Here is a 16,470-nt window from a genome sequence, read left to right as displayed (position 1 = left end):
CAGCTTGCAATCACTGGATAGAAGTTATTTATGCTGATGTGGCATTGCTCAATGGCTATTGATGATGTTAGCTTAGTAGGGCTTAAGAACACCATAAAGCGGTGTTCTTTTTTATACAAAGTCAGTTTATTGCCCCCACAAACTGGGTCCTCATTTAACCTACCTTAGAAAGGATGGAGGCTGAGTCAACCTTGAGCCTGGTGAGATTTGAACTTACAGTAATTGCAGACAGCTGGTGTTAATCACAATGCTATCAGTCTGCTGAGCCACCAGGCCCTTTTATCAATCAGGAGGAGCCTGTAAATTCTAGTCTTGCCTTAGGCATAAAAGCCAGCTGGGTGACTTTGGAGCCAGTCACTCTCTCTCTCAACCCACAAGTTTGTTGTGGGGAAAATAGGAAGGTGTGTGAGTTATGTTTGCCACCTTGAGTTATTTGTAAAAATAATAAAGGTGCAATACAAATAAATAAAAATACAATAGAAAAATAAAATAACTTCATCCAACCCTACTATTCAGATTGGAAGCTGCATGCATTAATTGTCCTTTTATCACCTCCATGCAGCATAAGGAAATTTAAATTTATATAGGCAAGTTGTGGAAAAATCCCAAATCAATCGATATGCAAAATCCACTTTAAAAATGCCACTGTATTTTTAGCCCTTGTTTTGAATTTACAAAAAAAAAAAAAAAAAAAAGCTTGCATCACAACACACAGAATACCAGCCAATGGGCTTGATTTATTCTCTATAATGTCAAACTTGAAAAGGTTAACCACCATTATTAGCTGTCAGTGAGATTTCAGAGAGTTGGGGTTTATCACTGGAATACTGAAGGCAGCAGAGGGGGGTGGCAGGGAGGGTGGCAAGGGGGTGGCAGGGAGTGAGAGGGGCACTTCAGCATTGTCATTAGATTGCCAGATGGCAGCGTCCATCCCTTCCAAGGAGCATATCCCTAAGTAGTTCTCTTCGCATCTATAATTGAATACGGCTCAAAATACAATCATTGCGGCGTAGAAAGATTAGAGATATCAGAGATGAAGAGAAGAACGCATAGAAAAAGAAACACCAAACGGGTTTTACCAAAGGAGGGGAAAAAAATACCCAACGTTGTCATGAATCAAGATTGAACAGAAGCCAAAGTATGATGCTTGGAGATCCTGAATGAACTTCTTCTTTTTTTTTTTTTTTGGTCTCCAAGCAGTAAAACAGATGTCTTGACAACCTGTGCTGATTAAATATCTGCAGGATATTTGCCAAAGACACTGGTGTTTTTTTTAAAGAGGAGGAAGAAGGTAAGCACATCCCCCAAGTCTTGATTCTAAGTAAGGCAGTGTTTTTCAACCTTGGCAGCTTTAAGCTGTATGGAGTTCAACTCCCAGAATTCCCCAACCAGCTAAGCTAAGCCAGTTGAGAAACACTGATTAAGGGACATGCAGTGGGACCTGTTTAAAAAAACATATTACAACTGTTCTGAATTAAAGTACATGTAGTCCTTATCTTACGACCACAATTGAGTCCAAAATTTCTGTTGCTAAGTGAGACGTTTAAGTGAGTTTTGCCCCATTTTATGACTTTTCTTGCCACATTTGTTAAATAAAATACTGCAGTTGTTAAATTTGTAAAATGGTTGCTAAGTGAAAATGGCTTCCCCATTGTCTTTGCTTGTCAGAAGGTCGCAAAAGATGATCACATGATCCCAGGATACGGCTACTGTCATAAATATGAACCAGCTGCCATGCATCTGAAATTTGATCATGTGACCATGGGGATACCACAATAGTCAAAAGTGTGAAAAATGTCTTGCTCTAAGTCACCCTCTGTCTCAAACCAAAAGAATCCCAGCTAAGGATAAGTCCCAAAAGTCCCCTCTACCCTAATCCCAAGTCATCTCAATTTAGGAAGCTCTCTCATACCAAGTTAGAATTTTCTAGAATTTTTTAGATTTCAAGGCCAATCTATTCTGAAATGTCTAGGTAGGTCTACCCTAGAAGAATTTTTCCCTTGGCCCATCCACAACAGAATACCAGAGTTGGAAGGGATCTTAGAGGTCTTCTAGTCCAACCCCCTGCTCTGGCAGGCAGGAAACCCTATACTTTATACCATTTCAGATAAATGGTTGTCCAATCTCTTCTTAAAATCTTCCATTGTTGGCACACTCATAATTTCTGGAGGCAAGTCATTCCACTGATTAATTGGTCTCACTGTCAGGAAATTTCTCCTTAGTTCCAGATTGGTTCTTTCCTTCATTAGCTTCCATCCAGTGGTGGGTTGCTCCCGGTTCACACCGGTTCGCAAGAACCGGTAGTAAAAATTTTTAATAGTTCGGAGAACCGGTAATAAGATTGGCTGGCCACCCCCAGAACCGGTTCCCGGCTCAGTCGCCATTCGCTTACCCCGCCCACTCCCAATCTATTGCTGCCTCCTGAGTCCCAGCTGATGGCTAGAGGGAAAAAAACTGTTTAAAATCTTGCCAAGGAGCTTCAAAGGGCCGCCCTAAAACTGATCAGTGTTAAAAGAAAACAAATGAGTAGACCGGTACCTGCAAAAATAAATGGGTAGACCCAGTGGTGGGATTCTACTTCGGTAGAACCGGTTCTTAAGTAGTTAAGCCAGTGGTTGCCAAAGTGGGCGGTACCGCCCCCTGGGGGGCGGTGGGATGCCTTAAGGGGGCGGTAAGAGGCAAGGGGGGTGGCATGGGGGCGCTAGAGGCAAAAGAGGGCGACAGAGGGGGCTAAGTGGCAAGGAGGGTGGCCCCCACACTTTGGCCAGTGCCTGGCAGCAGTTACCTCCTTGCAAGCAAACAGCACGAAAAAAACAGCCCCTTTCAGCTTCAGCATAGGTTAATTAGCACAAGTTGATTAGATCGGCCTCCTGACTCTCAGCTGATTTGCTCTCAGCTGTTTTGCGCAGGGCTCTGTTGCTAGCTGCAAAGAGTGCTGGAGCAGATTTTTTTTCCCCTAGCTATGCTGAAAAAAACAAAACTGAAAGTAAAGCAGGGTCTTTGCTGCAACGTGACAAAATGAGACAGAGAGAGATTTCTTTTTCTTTTTCCTCACCAAAAAAGGTAGGTGCAAACAATGGGAAATTTCGGGCAAAAGAGGAGGTTTAAGATTTTAAAACACAAAAGAGAAAAAGCTCTATTTAACTAGGGAATTGTAATAATTGAGATACTATTAATTGTATATTGTGTTGAAAGCAGAAATGGTTAAGTTGTGGTTTGCAGGAATATATGGGAGAAATTATTTGGTTTATTATTATTGGTAAATATAATTAATTGATTTGTAAGAAATTGGATTGCATGGTAATAATTGGAATATTCATGTTCATATTGATTAATATACAAAAAAGATAGTTATATAACTGATTTATATTAAAATGTTGAATTTGTATTAAACAACTGTAATATTACATAATTAACCAATGTGAGGATGGATATAAAAATAGATGAAAATGGGAAGGGGTATAATATAGAATAGAAGGGAAAAATTGAATTTGATTAAGATTAGAGATGAGGATGAAGGGTAATATTAGTTTTTTAAAATAATAGATGAGGAATAAATATGGCAAAAAGGAAATATAGAAATTGTAAATTTAATTGAAATGACTAAACATTGTTTAAATTTGTGAACCGGCCAAATACTCTGTTCAAAGAAAATACATTGTATGTTTGTATGTGTGTTTCTAATTATTGCTATTTATTCATATTTGTTCTCTTTTATTCTTTAAAGTTTAACAATTCATTCTTTATCATAATATCTTTATATTTGTTTGGGGTTGGTTTTCTTCCCTTTCATCTTTTTTATTGTACAGCAATCTTTCTCCTGAAACCTACCACCTCTCTCTTTTCTTTCCTTCTTACTTTCTCTTCCCCCCACCCTCTTCTTCTCCTCCCTACTTCCTCTTCCTTTCTCCTTCCCCTCCCCTCTTCCTCCCTCTCTTACCCTCACTCCTACTCTAATTTCCCTTCCCTTCCTTCCCCCCTTCTCTTCCTTCCCTCTCTCTCCTTCCTTCTTCCATCTCTCTTCTCCTTCCTTCATCCCTCTCTACTGCTGTATCCTTTTGTGCATATGGATTACTCAGAGGGCTGAAAAGTTATTTCTGACTGGTCCTCGCACTTTTGACCAGTCCTCGAACTTACGACTGTCCTCACATTTTACGTTTTTGCCCTATCTTGTCACCATGGTGGAGAGAACCAGTTGTGAAATGAGTGACACGGTTGTTAAGAATGCTACAATGGGCATAAATGGTGACCAGTCATAAATGCGAAGACTGGTCAAAAGTGCGAGGACCTGTCAGAAATCACTTTTTTCAGCCCTCTGGGTAGTCCTTTTGTGTATATGGACTATTCAGAGGGCTGAAAAGGTTATTTTTGACTGGTCCTCGCACTTTTGGCCAGTCCTCGAATTTACGACTGTCCTCACATTTTAGGCTTTTTGCCCTATCTTATCACCATGGTGAAGAGAAGCAGTTGTGAAATGAGTGACATGGTTGTTAAGAATGCTGCACAGGCATAAATGTGAGGATGGTCGTAAGTGTGAGGACCAGTCAAAAGTGCGAGGACCTGTCAGAAATGACTTTTTTCAGCCCTCTGAGTAGTCCCTATACACATAGCCATGGCCACCCGGTCACATGACCAGCTAGCCATGGCCACCCAGTCACATGACATCCAAGCCACGCCCACAAAATAAGCCACGCCCACAGAACCGATAGTAAAAAAATTTAGAACCCACCCCTAGTTCCATCCACGACTTCTTGTCCTGCCTTCAGGTGCTCTGGAGAATAGGTTGACCGCCTCTTCTTTGTGGCAGCCCCTCAAATATTGGAACACTGCTGTCATGTCACCCCTGATCCATTTTTTCACTAGACTAGACATACCCAATTCCTGCAGCCATTCTTCATATGTTTTAGCCTCCAGTTTTTTATTTTATTTATTTATTTATTTATTTATTTTCAATTTATATACCGCCCTTCTCCCTGAGGACTCAGGGCGGTGCACAGCCAGAATTAAAAACATGAAATACAAATATTAAAAACAATTAAAATCTATATAAATTTAGCCCAAAATTTAAAAAACCACAAACCAATTAAACATTTAAAAATTTAAAAAAATTTCTTCCTAAGCCAGCCTGGCTTGCTGGAAAAAGTGGGTTTTAAGGGCATGGCGGAAGGCACTGAGGTCTTGGATTCTCCTTATCTCGGGGGGCAGCTGATTCCAGAGGGCAGGTGCCCCCACAGAGAAGGCTCTCCCCCTGGGGGACACCAGCCTACATTGATTGGCTGATGGCACCCCGAGGAGGCCCTCTCTGTGGGAGTGCACGGGTCACTGGGAGGTCGTCGGTGGCAGCAGGCGGTCTCGAAGATAGCTAGGCCCTATGCCATGGAGTGCTTTAAAGGTGATAACCAACACCTTGAAGCGCACCCAGAAGACCACTGGGAGCCAGTGCAGCTCGCGCAGGAGCGGTGTTACGTGGGAGCGCCATGCTGCTCCCGTCACTACCCGCGCTGCTGCGTTCTGGACCAGCTGGAGCCTCCGGGTGCCCCTCAAGGGGAGCCCCATGTAGAGAGCATTGCAGTAGTCAAGGCGAGAGGTGACGAGGGCGTGAGTGACTGTGCACAGGGAATCCCGATCAAGAAAGGGCCGCAACTGGCGAATCAGGCGAACCTGATAAAAGGTCCCCCTTAGTTCCTTAATCATCTCTCTTGCTCTTCTCCTGTAAAGTTTCAGCTATTTTACTGAGGGAAACCTGCATTAATCTCAAGAATCAGAGCTCTGAATTGAGGTCCTAGGCGCAATTTCATCTCTTTCTGGTTCAGCAATTGCCCTCCCATGGAGTCCTTAGCTGATCAATTCAGCTGGGATTTGCAACTCTGTGGTTTTTAAGAGAAACAGAAATGGGGGAATGGTTAGACTATATCCTGACAGTTGGCACACGCCAAATAAGATTCCACTCAAACAAACGAATTGCAGGTTTTTATGAAGGCAGAATTTGTTACATCCAAACATCCAAAGTCTGTGGAATTGAAGAGGAGGAGGAAAAAAAACCCCAACATTTTAGAGATGTTTCCCCAAAGAACATGTAAATTCTCGAGACATATATAGAAAGACAGAAGATCAAATCCACAGGCCAGATGGCAGAGTTTATTTATGTTAGAGAAAGATAGGAATTAAAAATAAATATTTGATGCTTCACATTTATAGCAACTCATGTTCACAATCCTTATCATAACAGAGAGGCTCTTGGGAAGAGGCCTTTCTCTCCAACCACAGAATCTTTCTGGAATTCTGAGCTTCAGAAGGGTCAATCCACAATACAAGCCAATATTGGTTTAATGTTAGATACTAATTTCTCTGCCAAGAAGGGTTGTTTGATGCTGCTGCTGAGGAGAATGCTGAAAACTCCAGCACTCTACAAAGAACCTGGAATGCAATTTTCAGCTAGAGGAGAAGTACCTTAAATTCGGTTTTAAAAGCAGCAAAGTTGAAAAGTTGTTATGGGTAAAAACTGGGAGGGGGAGGGAATGCAGATTATCTTCCGAAACTAAATAGGCATTTATTTTGAAAGGGAAACCATTACTTTGATTTGTAAATCCATTTCAAGATTTGAAGCGCTAACTCGACTTGTCTGTCAATTTCTCCATCCGCCGGCAAAAAATGGATTAGGCATCAGAATATCAGAAAGCTGCTTTCGACAGAACCACGGGGCTCCCTTAACTCAAGGGAGATTTCTCCCAGTTTCTCTAATCTGGAGCCCTTCAGAGGCCCTCAGATGAGCAAACTGAAATTCAACATGCTGGGAAAGTGTCAGGCTGAACCACTTCAAGTACAGGAGATGTTCTCCACAGGCTCAGCCAGGAATGTTTTCCAGCCCTCCATGGCAAAATAGCGGGTAAGCATTGCTTATCTCAGAGCTCCAGCCCTTCCCCAAATAGGAGCATAATTGACACAGACATGGAAATTAATCACAAAAAAATCCAGTCTTCCACATATAAGACCAAGAAGGACCAGTTAAAGTGGTTTACTACCCTAATTGAGGTGTGTGTGTGTGTGTGTGCGTGTGTGATGGCATAGCGGTTAAAGACGCTGAGCTTATCTGCTGGAATGCTGACAACCCACATTCGAGACCCGAGTGCTACACAATGGGATGAACTCCCGTTCATTGCCCCAGTTCCAGCTCCCCTAGCAGTTCAAAAACATGCAAATGCAAGTAGATTAATAGGTACCACTTCAATGGGAAGGTAAAAGCATTCTGTGTGCCTCAGCGTATAGCCATCCCCATGCCCAGTGACATACATTTTGGGCCCAATTGGGGACGTAACTTGAGGACTACAAGTATTTTGGCTGCATGAGCCACGGTGGCGCAGTGGTTAGAGTGCAGTACTGCAGGCTACTTCTGCTGATCACCAGCTGCCAGCAGTTCGGCAGTTCAAATCTCACCAGGCTCAAGCCTTCCATCCTTCCGAAGTCGGTAAAGTGAGGATCTAGATTGTTGGGCACAAGAGGCTGACTCTGTAAACAACTTAGAGAGGGCTGGAAAGCGCTGGAAAGCGGTATATAGTCTAAGTGCTATCTAAGGAAGTGTCTCTGCCATTCGCATTGCGAACACGTCACAGTTTTTTCCAGCCGGGGCTCAGCCACTGACTCTGTTCTGAGTCTCTGCTCCACTGTTGCTGATGAGTTTGGAAGGCAGGCTCTGTGCCTCCACCCTTCTGACTCGGGAATGCCAAAGTTTTTCCCCTGGAAAGGCTCCACTTCTGCCACCAAACTAACAGACGGGAGCTGAAGCTGGTGCTAAAAGACCATGTGTGGCACTCAACTCCAATTAAACCAAGATTTTATGCCAATGCGCTATTGCTTCAAATTCACACCCCTGAGCAGATTTTTCACATGGACCTGGTTCATATCACTCAAAGGCATTTTATTAACCATGGTAAACTGAACAAGCCATAATTGGCTAGGTTTGCAAACTACCAAAGCTGCAATCATACACTACACTACGTTCAAATCAACCAAATCAGTTTGATGTATTATCCCAAGTACAGATGGTCCTCAACTTACACTAAAGTTCATTTAGTGACGGTTCAAAGTTAAAACAACACTGCAAAAAAGTGATTGATGACCATTTTTCACAGTTACAACCTTTACAGCATCCCGGCAGTCATGTAATCAAAATTCATATGCTTGGCAACTGACTCGTATTTATGACGGTTACAGTGTCCCAGAATCACGTGATCCCCTTTTGTGATCTACTTACAAGCAAAGTCAATGGGGAAGCCAGATTCACTTAACAACCAGGTTACTAACTTAGCAGCTGCAGTCATTCATTTAACAACTGTGGCAAGGAAGGTCGTAACAATGGGGCAAAACTCCCTTAACAAATGTCTCACTTAACAACAGAAATTTTGGGGTCAATTGTGCTTGTAAGTCAAGGACTACCTGTAGATGCAGACGTTTAAATATTTAGGTTTCCTCTCCTTCTCCATCAGTCATGACCTCTCTGTAGACAGGCAACCTCCAGGAGAAATGCAGCTGTTTCTCACCACCATAGAAGGGGGGAGAATTTTCCTTTCCAGAGATCAAGGGCACAGAGAGAAATAACTGGAGAAAGCTAAGGCCCTAGGAAACACTTTTCTCATCGCTGAAATTAAGCATTCCATGGCCAGGTTGCCATACGTTCTACGTCACGGATGGAAAATTAATTTTCCCAAGGGATCACATGCGAAACTGGGACTGTTGTTGTGGAGGGCCGACCCAATAGGGCTGCAAAGAGGCATAGGCACGCCCACACGCCCATAGGTAAATGGGGGGGGGCGGGGAAGCAGTCACCTTCAAAAAAAAAAAAAGCAATGCAGTTATATACTGCATGTACGACATACACTTATTTCCATTTGATTTCTAATTTCGCACTGACCTCACATGGGCTGGACAGGAACAGCCAAAGGGCCAGATGTGGCCTGGGGACCATGAAATGCCCAGATCTGTTCTATGTTCATCCAGTCTACCAAGCCGTCAATTCCGCTCTACCAACCACCAAGGTGAGTCCAGCCTCCTCAGGCAGAATCCTCACATACATAATAAAAGTAAAAAATTACTCAGCTTACTTATTATCGATAAGAAGGTGACCAAAGATATTCTAAGCCAGTGTTTCTCAACCTTGGCTGCTGGACGATGGGTGGACTTCAACTCCCAGAATTCCCCAGAGCTGCCTGGGGAATTCTGGGAGTTGAAGTCCACCCATCGTCCAGCGGCCAAGGTTGAGAAACACTAAGCCTTCCTAAGAATCAAAAGCAGACTTGATCATTGATGCTCTTCTCTGTGCTTATTTTTAAGGCTGCCATAAATTGTACCATCGTGCACTAAAAATTCTTTCTTGGCAATCTTGAAAGATTATGATAAGGAATAAGAATACTGCATAAACAGCCAGAGTAGCCAGAGGCTGAGATTAAAAAAGTCAAGATGGTAACAGTAGGATGGAAGCTTTGTCCATTTTGGTATGCAATGCACATAATCAACAGGCACAGCTTTAATCACATCATTTTGTTTTTGTTTTTAATCACACCTTGTGGACACTCTTGATGTAATCAAGTTAAATCATTATGGATACCATCCAGTTCCCAATTATAAGAATAGATCTTCATGGTTTGGAAGCATTTCATTCATAGGTGGGTGGGTGGGTAGACAGACAGACAGACAGACAGATAATATAAATATCAATTTCACGTTATTTGTCTCATCCATGTACGGTTTGTTCCAGTCACATTGTCACATTGTTTGTTCCACTTACTGTCACATTATCTGGGCTCCTCAACATCTGATGCAACTTTGTTAACCTGGGTAACAACCAGAGCCCTGGTAGCGCAGCAGACTAAAGCACTGTTATTAACATCAGCTGCCTGCAATTACTGCAAGTTCAAATCTCGCCAAGGCTCAAGGTTGACTCAGCCTTCCATCCTTTCTAAGGTAGGTTAAATGAGGACCCAGTTTGTGGGGGCAATAAGCTGACTTTGTATAAAATATACAAAAGGATGAAGGCTATTGCTTAACGCATTGTAAGCCGCCCTGAGTCTCCGGAGAAGGGCGGCATATAAATCAAATTAAAAAAAATAAACATCTGAGCCAGCATGATTCTCCTAGTTTGTGTCACTTTCATATTCACCTGCCACACCTAGGCAGGTGAAATGTTACCCTGTTTTCCCCAAAATAAGACACCCACACATGGCAATAAGGCCAAGCGCTCATTTCAGGGTTCAAAAAAATATAAGACAGGGTCTTATTTTCGGGGAAACACAGTAGGTGGTCTATGCCCAAGGACCCCTACAGGTAAGATAGGTATCAGCCAGGATTTGAACCCCCGCTCCCACGTCAAAGACAGCACTCTAACCACTGTGCTACCCAGCTGCTCTAAAAGTGGTATCCTGGTGGTGGGAGAACTTGGGGTTGTGATTCCTCAGCTGGGAGAGGGGCTCCAGCAAGAACAATGCCACAGCTCTCTGTCCAGAAAGTGGCAGTTCTACACACAGCTAAGATACTGCAAAGAACCCTCAAACTCCCAGGCCTCTGGTAGGGAACACGAGACTGAAGAAGATAAATCACCCATGAGGTGAGAAGGGAATTTTTGTATAAGTGTGCATGCATTTGTTTGTGTGCATGTGTCTTTCTGTTTCATTCAAGATTTATTGCTGACTGTTTGGTTGGGAATAAAGTTCCCAGAATTCTTTTCTAAAAAGCTGTAAGATTCCAAATAACTTCTCAAAGCCCAGGAGGAACAATCAGCTCCAGAATTGCAAATCTCAGCTTTGCAAGTACAAGCTCAGAAGCCGTTTATTCAATATTAATGCAGCCCAGCCATCCCCAAAGCAAAGCCAGGTCTCTCCATTGATCAGATCCTTGCTCTATCGAAACCAGCACAGGAGCTCTGCCAGAAATGCAAGTCACCCTTTTGCCCAAAGGAGCTTTACTGCTAGAAAGTAGAATTCTCCATCTCATTACTATAAACCACTAGGATGCACGGTGCTTGTCTACTTTCACATCACACTTCCAAAGTCATGCATCTTCAAATATCACTCTTTTGGGGAATTTACTCCAGATTGATAAATATTAATACATGGTTTTCTAGCGTTGCAGTTTCCTTCTAATTCCTTCTAACATTGAGAATTCTTTGAGTTATACCTTAAAGAGACAGACCACAGTCCATTCAATCCCTGTTTCTCAACCTTGGCAACTTTAAGCTGTGTGGACTTCAACTGTGGATCTGGATGGGGAGAAACAAGCTCAGACTCAACCCCTCCAAGACCGAGTGGCTGTGGCTTCCGGCGTCCCGGTATAGTCAGCTGGTACCATCACTGACAATAGGGGATGAGATCTTGCTCCTCACAGAGAGGGCCCGCAATTTGGGTGTCCTCCTGGATTCACGGTTATCTTTGGAAGATCATTTGACGGCCGTGGCCAGGGATGCCTTTTATCAGGTTCGCCTGATCCGCCAGTTTTGGATCGGGAAACCTTGCGCACGGTCACTCATGCCCTAGTTACCTCCCGTATGGACTACTGTAATGCTCTCTACATGGGGCTCCCCTTGAAAAGCACCCGGAGGCTCCAACTGGTCCAGAACGTAGCCGCACGGGTGATTATGGGCGCAGCTCGTTACGCCCATGTAACACCTCTCCTACGCGAGTGGTTCCCGGTGGTCTTCCGGGTGCGATTCAAGGTGTTAGTTATCACCTTTAAAGCGCTCCATGGCTTAGGACCTGGGTACCTACGAGACCGTCTTTTGCCACCAATAGCCTCCCACCGACCAGTTCGTTCTCACAGGGAGGGACTACTCAGGGTACCGTCAGTCAAATTATGTCGACTGGCGACTCCCAGGGGGAGGGCCTTCTCTGTGGGGGCTCCAACCCTTTGGAATGAACTGCCCCCGGAGATACGGAATATCCCTGATCTCCGTGCTTTCCGCCGTGCCCTCAAGACCCTGATGTTCCAACAGGCGGGGCTAAACATACGAACATGTGAATGATTTTTTAAATATTATCTAATTCTGGGTTTTATTTAATTGACCAAACTAAGTAATAATTTTAATTAGCAATTTTATGATGTTTGTGTGTCTATATTTTTCTTGACTGTACACCGCCTTGAGTCCTACGGGAGAAAGGCGGTATAGAAATATAATAAATAAATAAATAAACTCCCACAATTCCCCAGCCAGCATGCTAGCAGGAGAATTCTGGGAGTCCATACAATTTAAAGTTGCCAAGATTGAGAATCATTACATTACATCTCATTTTACTGGATAAGCAACTTCTTGTATTGGTCTCTTGTACTGCAGAATAAAATATGGAGAACCGACAGGAGTAAAATAATATTTGAAAATATTTCTTTCATTCGAAAAGAAAGGCAAAAAAGTGGCAAGCATTAAATCCCTAGTGCAGAAATTCTATGGATTGAAATTGCTTGATTTCCAGAGAATTGAGAAGTAGGGTAACACAAACTATTTAAGGCAGTCTTTGGACAAAAGCTTTTATCCTCCTTTCAGCCTTAGTTACAATGCAAGGAGGAAGAGAGAAAGAGCGAACCTTTAAGATTAAATCACCAACATTAAGTCATAAGTAAATAAATTACAAATAAATAAAATCATTCCCCAAAGTAATTTACTCTTTATACTGAGATGTTGCTGAAATCTCAAGAGAGAGGGAAGGATTCTTATATTGTACATCCTGTAAATCTTCATAGAGCTATGAAAACAAAGATCAAATGCCACTATTAAATCTCAGTTTTGTCTCATTAAGTCATGCTTTGGTGTTATGAAATTAAATCCAACACAGAGTTTGTGGGTGCTTTACAACAGTCTCCAGAGTTTATATCTGTGCAGGAATACTATCCATCTCAGCCATTCTCTTCTTGCCTTCCCTTTACTTTGGTGGTTGGCACTACAATTCCCAAGTCTTCCTCTCCTCCAATTGGAATTTTAACAGAATATCAGAGTTGGAAGGGACCTGGGAGGTCTTCTAGTCCAATCCTCTGCTCAAGCAGAAGACCCTAGACCATTCCAGACAAGTGTCTGTCCAGTCTCTTCCTAAAAACCTCCAGTGATGGAGCACCCACAGCTTCTGAAGGCAACATCTGTTCCACTGTTTAATTGTTCTCACTGTTAGGAAGTTTCTCCTTAGTTTCAGGTTGCTTCTCTCCTTGTTTAGTTTCCATCCATTGTTTTTTGTCTTGCCTTTTGGTGCTTTGGAAAATAGGTTAATCCCCATATCTACATTCATAGCTTTCTCACTCACATTCATCCAGAATATTAAACCATGGTCAGGTTTACAGATTATGGGCATGAAAAACCACAAGCCATTTTATGGCCGAAAATGGACTATGGAACAGAGGGATGGGATGGGATGGGATGGGATGGGATGGGATGGGATGGGATGGGATGGGATGGGATGGGATGGGATGGGATGGGATGGGATGGAATAGAATAGAATAGAATAGAATAGAATAGAATAGAATAGAATAGAATAGAATAGAATAGAATAGAATAGAATAGAATAGAATAGAATAGAATAGAATATGATGGCCTTCAGGTTCTCCTCACTGCTGCTTCAAGACCGGAGAAAAAAGGATAAATAATACCTTCTTCTCATCCAATTCCAGATACCAAAGCTGAAAGGACTGACCAGGGGGGCTTATTTCAAGTGATGATTGGGAAGGATTTTCTAGAACATGGACCAGACTCTGTATTATAGTTCCCCACTGCCACTGATTCCTACTTTCTCCCAACAGAGATGGCTGCCTCGTTCTTCCTAGCAACTCTTGTTCTCGACCACCAGTGGTCAATGAAGGATAGCCAAACAGCACATCCAAGTGCAAGTGTTGAAAGAGCAGTGATGGGCCCAGCTCAACAGCTGCATTAGACCTCCCAGATGTTCCTCTCCCTAGCTCAAACCACACCACACCAGCAGGTACTTTGCTGCCCCTCTCAATCACTTCCATGAACAAGATTGCGCAGGCAAGATTGCACAGGTAAGGACTCTTAAAGCAGCTAGGGCCAGTCATATGTCTCCCCAGATTAGGGCAATGGAAGTGAGATGTATTGCTCTATGGGATGATTTTTGAGCTTGGTTGTTTTCTTGCAGATGTTTCATTACCAAACTAGGTAACATCTTCAGTGCTGCAATGATGAGTTGGATAATGAAATGCCTGCAAGAAAGCAGCCAAACTCAGAGTGCACCAAGGTCTCTACAGTTGAACCCTAAGATAGAAATATTCTCTTCTGTCAGTATGTATGGGTCTTAAGTGCTCAGACAGACAGACAAACTTGCCATTTTTTTATCCAAAAGGTTATCATGGGTGTGGGAGGAGGGGGAGGGGGAGGAGGGGGAGGAGAAAAGTTGTTTTAAGTTCTAAGATGCCCAGACAAGGGGAAAAAATGCCCCTTGTCTGCTGGAAAGCAATTACCATCCATTTTTGGACTAGTTTTTAAATCGCTACCTGACATTTTCCCAGCCTACCAACGTTAAGTGCAGATTAGAGAGTGTTTGTGTTCTCTGTGTGTGTGTGTGTGTGCGTGCGAGCGTGCGAGGGTGTGTGTGTGTGTATGGTAATGGACATTAGCTGCTGGAACCCAGCCTGTGACAAAGAAAGGGTAAAGCAGCACGCAGCTTGCACGCCGAGCTCCAACACGGCTTAGGAGAGAGGACCAGCATTGCGGCATGCAGTCCTCCAGATCACGCGCGGCTGTTTTGTTCACATTTTCATGTGCCATCTTGCAGTAAATGCCTGCCCGGCAAAGAAAATCTGATCTCTATATATACCCTGTGTGGGCGGAAGGGGTTATTTTGAACTGTTCTCATTATACTTCATTGCCAATTTAAAATGCACCAGGTGGGGTGGGGCTTTTAAGAGCCCGAGGAGAGGAGCGAGAGAAATCCAAAGCCTGCAAAATAATTCTGTCTCGGTTTGTTTCTAATTGTTTCCAGAACCTTTTCATTAGGCGGCTTCTGGTGTTCACGGAAACCGTCTCCCTTTCGAATCAAGCCAGTCCAGGCACAGCGGGGCGAGGGAGAAGCTTTCGCCCACCTCCCTTTTCTGAGGAACAAGCCAGGGCAACCCTCAAAGATGCCTCGTCCCGAGCACTGGAGAGCAACTGGGATTTGCTGGAGGGAAGGGTGAGAAAGGAACCGAGCAACAAAGCAGGCAGAGGGAGTGGGCTTCAGTCCCCGAAGCTGACATGGAAGAGGGGCTCTGTTGCATTAAGAAGGGCTGCAACCTTCACGCGCAATTCTGCTCTACAGCTGCTTTGGGGTGGCTTGGAAGGATGCCCGACTCCCACTGACCTCTTTCAGATACGTAGGACCGTTCGTTTCATTGCTTCCCATTTTCAGCCTAACAGACCTGTAGAGAGACTTGAAGTATCTTCAGACAAGCTAGGAGTCTCCTAAAGTGCAGACCATGAGAGGGAGGGCGAAAGTGTCCTGGTTCTCTAAGAAGGAAGTTTGGACCAAAGCTGGTGGCCAACTGCACCCCTGGGGCTAATCATGTCATGAGAGGGACTCAGAGCATAAAGGAAAATTTTAAAATGGCCAAACACATCCAGGATCTGCAGGTGCTGGGCCCAGAGGCTGGAGACACTGCACCAATTCATGTAGCTGTGTGATGCCCAATTCTCTTCCTCCAATTAACTTTCAGGACTCACAACCCTGACTTGAAAGCTGATGTTTCTCTACCTTTATCTAATTGTAATTCTGCTCTGATCGTTTAAGATTCCTAGCTTCCTCCTCCTCATTCTCAAACTCATCATCATCACCCCTGTATAAACAAATAAGAATCTCTTATTTGTTTTTGCTTCTGTTTTATTTGAAGGCAACTATTGTTAGCTGCCCAGGGAATCCACTGCATTAAAGTCCAGCCTGGAGAATTTTAGGGAATCAGAATCCCTGCTGGAAGGTTCACCAAAGGCTGTGAACACACCCTGGTTGCTTCTTTTGCATGGACCCCAACTGGAAAGGTTTGAGGGAGAGCTTCCAATCACTTGCACCTCCCTTAGAGGGTGGGGGTTTCCAACCTTAGCAACTTTAAGCCTGGCGGACATCAACTCCCAGAATTCAAAGCTGGCTGGGGAATTCTGGGAGTTGAAGTCCGCCAGGCTTAAAGTTACCAAGGTTGGAGACCCCTGGTCTACACAGAAGAGAAACTTTTGGGAAAGTGCTCAATACAGATAGTCCTCACTGAATGACCACAATTGGGACCAGTCACTTGGTTGTTAAATGAAACCGTAACTGTGCTTATCATCTGACTTCAGCTCTCTTTTGCTTTATAGAGCTGTGAAGATTGTCACTACAAGGATTGGTTCTACATTTTCTTTTTGATCATCATTGTAACTACAGATGGTCACTAAATGAGACAGTTGCTAAATGAGGACTACTTGTAGAAGGTACCTTGCACATCAAGCTACCAACATTTCTGTAACTTAGGTCCTTGTCTACCAGT

At 43.6% G+C, this 16,470-nt stretch overlaps 1 protein-coding gene and 1 long non-coding RNA gene across 2 annotated transcripts in view; one reads left to right on the top strand and one right to left on the bottom strand.

Annotated features, from left to right (window-relative positions):
* NEXMIF (neurite extension and migration factor) overlaps positions 1–16,470 on the bottom strand; it is a 412,598-nt gene that overhangs the window by 345,326 nt on the left and 50,802 nt on the right. The gene's annotated exons all lie outside the window — the stretch shown is intronic.
* Positions 808–15,815, top strand: LOC117676004 (uncharacterized). The gene is made up of 3 exons (XR_004594324.3): positions 808–1,291; positions 13,765–14,004; positions 14,961–15,815. It is a non-coding gene; the product is annotated as an uncharacterized LOC117676004 (long non-coding RNA).

This window comes from Pantherophis guttatus, chromosome 12 (genome assembly GCF_059756535.1).
Source record: "Pantherophis guttatus breed Tessera chromosome 12, ASM5975653v1, whole genome shotgun sequence".
NCBI classification, from domain to species: domain Eukaryota; kingdom Metazoa; phylum Chordata; class Lepidosauria; order Squamata; family Colubridae; genus Pantherophis; species Pantherophis guttatus.
Note: the sequence above shows the minus strand (reverse complement) of the source record. Positions and strands in the feature narration are given on the sequence as shown.